The 2,847-nt window shown below is 39.8% G+C and overlaps 1 non-coding gene across 1 annotated transcript; it reads right to left on the reverse strand.

The window, feature by feature from the left end:
* Nucleotides 1-2,392: 2,392 nt before the first annotated feature.
* TRNAG-UCC (transfer RNA glycine (anticodon UCC)) lies at nt 2,393-2,464 on the reverse strand. The gene has a single exon. It is a non-coding gene; the product is annotated as a tRNA-Gly (tRNA).
* Nucleotides 2,465-2,847: the final 383 nt, after the last annotated feature.

The following is a 2,847-nucleotide window of genomic DNA, read 5'->3' on the forward strand; positions in this document are numbered from 1 at the left end:
TACACGGACGGTTTTCTGAAATGGGCTTATGTTTATTTTAGGTCATCCTGTATATTATACATTAGTTTGATTATACACCTGGGACGATGGAGCGGTGAATTATACAGTAGGTTTACCATACGTTCTGAAAGTTGACAAAGTCAAACATAAGTGAAAACTGGTGAAAACGATCTGATGATATTGGATGACATTTATGATTTTTGCGTGAAGCAGCAAATCGAACGCACAGTGTTGAATATAGAGCTCTGTGATTGGTTCGTGTGTCACCCTGTGCGTCGACGCGCACTCATAGTAATGTTTGTGAATACGGGCGTAAGTGTTTAGGTAAATAAGCAACTAAATATCTTCCGACATATCGACTAGCAAATTACCTAGTCGTGAAACCAAATTGTCGCTTAGCTAAAGCTTGCTAATCTTAGCACACAGTAAAACGTTCAAGGTGTTGCCTTAATGCTGTTAGCTTTTGGCAACGACCACGTCGCAGTGCGCAACGAACTCAATGTCATTCTATTGTTTGTGCTATGCCACACTAACTTTACAGGATACTTCATAGAAAATACGTAGGTACTTACCTACTACAGGGTACATTGAAAGAAAATTAATTGAATTTTACATGTTAAAATAACGTAATTGAAAAAGGAGTTACCTATGATCATAATTTAGCATACTTTCCCCTGTCATAAAGTAAATTAAATTTCTTTAGAAAAGTGCGTACCTACAGTAAGTTTAAATCGTGTGGGACTTCCCTTCCACCCACCAGGTGGACCGAAGACCTCATAAAGGTAGCAAGAAGGCGCTGGATGCAAGCTGACAACCGGACAATGGAAATCATTGGGGCCTATGTTCAGCAGTGGACGTCCTGTGGCTGAAATGATGATGATGTTGAAGTTGGTCATTTATGTGTGTATAAAACTAAATAGGCGGCTAAGGGGTGGCCCAAGGGCCACCCCCGCCGCACCTTAACCTATTTTTCAATTTAAATCAAAACATTATGTTATAGACATCATGGAAAAGTAATATTATGCAAGAAACACTCCAAACTCATTATGCCAAATTATATTAATGTATGATATCAAAACGTTCAAAAGTTTGGCTGTACACGAGCACGTACACAAGATGTTGTTCTCTTTTATGAAAGTTAGTACTAAGCTTCAATTATTAAATAATCACTGTTAAATGTGATTCATTTATCACTTTTACCGCGCCTGTCGGTAATTATTCATCATAACCGGTTATTATTAATAATTTTCAATTTATCACATTAACCGTAACATATCTATATACATATATAAAAGAAAGTCGTGTTAGTTACTCCACTTATAACTCAAGAACGGCTGAACCGATTTAGCTGAAAATTGTCAGGGAGGTAGTTTAGAGCCAGGAGAAGGACATAGGATACTTTTTATCCCGTTCGAAATAAAAAAAGTCTGCTTATTTATTGCCATTAGGGCGGAACAAAGTTCGCCGGGTCAGCTAGTATATTATAATATTATTAACTAAACACTCTTTTATGATGGACGAAGTGAAAAAATGCCCGATAACGTACAAAAATACTCAGCGTGGATGTTAATAACGTATCGCCGCTATCAATCAAACCACGGCTTTATAAGGCTGCAGTATGCGAGCCGGTCGCCGTTTTAGGCGAAAGCTTCAAACTTCGGCGAAGTTTGGACTTTATCAATTATGTGTAGGGTGTCCAGGTCTTGTGAGTTTATCAGGATAAGTCCTGACAGTATAATAATTGGTAGGGATGAGCGTTATAAATATTACAAGAACATGGGGCGTAGTGTGAGTTGACATCAAATGTCGTCATTAGTGAGCGCGTAAAATAATGTCATTAAATGTATGACGGATTGTACAGCGCCCCTAGCGAAAACTTTCGAAGTCGAACCTTAATTTCGAACTCGTCCTATGTTCTTCTGATTAATGTCGTTGCGGGTCCAATGACAGTTTAACTCTCCCCCAGGACAAACTTGACCTTCATTGGTTGGGTTTTTGTGGCGGTCAAGCTGTAGATCCTGGCTACACAGGAGTTGCAGTGGTGGGATGGAGAGGTGGGAATAGACCCGTAGCGGAAACTTTCAAGAATTAAAATGTTCATATACGTTTGATGTAAACTCACACTATGCCCTCAGAAGATATGGTGTAAATACAATAATAGTATACAGTTGACTTATCATCATCACCATTTCGGCCACAGGACATCCACTGCTGAACATAGGCCTCACCCAATGCTTTCCAGATAGGCCGTTTGGTAGCAGCCTGCATCCAGCGCCTTCCTGCTATTTTTACAAGGTCGTCTGTCCACCTCGTGGGTGAACGTTCTACGCTGCGTTTGCTATGAACGTATAATTGAATAATGCCTTGAAATGTCTATAATGTAAAAAAAATGTGCGTCGGCCGGGAATCGAACCCGGATCAACTGCTTGGAAGGCAACTATGCTGACCATTACACCACCAACGCACTTGAACAGGAAACTTAAATATTCTATCAAAGTTACGATTTTAATTCGATGAAGTTAATATTATTATTTGCACAAATGGTCGGAGTTTTTGAGTTATTTAATCAGCCGTTGAAGCTATTGTTTTATTGACATGATGAAGACATTATTGGTTCTATTCCCAGGTGGTACAACACAGTGTAAAGTCACTTTGTGTATTTGTTTCCAGTTATAATAAATTAAGGGTTGAATTACAAGGTGGACCGACGACATCATAAAGGTAGCAGGAAGGCGCTGGACGCAGGCCGCTACCAACCGGGCAACATGGAAAGCATTGGGGGAGGCCTATGTTCAGCAGTGGACGTCCTATGGCTGAGATGATGATGATGAAGGTTTGAATCAACCT

Source organism: Ostrinia furnacalis, unplaced genomic scaffold (genome assembly GCF_004193835.3).
Source record: "Ostrinia furnacalis isolate ACB-3 unplaced genomic scaffold, ASM419383v2 OfSCF2704, whole genome shotgun sequence".
Taxonomy (NCBI): Eukaryota; Metazoa; Arthropoda; class Insecta; order Lepidoptera; family Crambidae; genus Ostrinia; species Ostrinia furnacalis.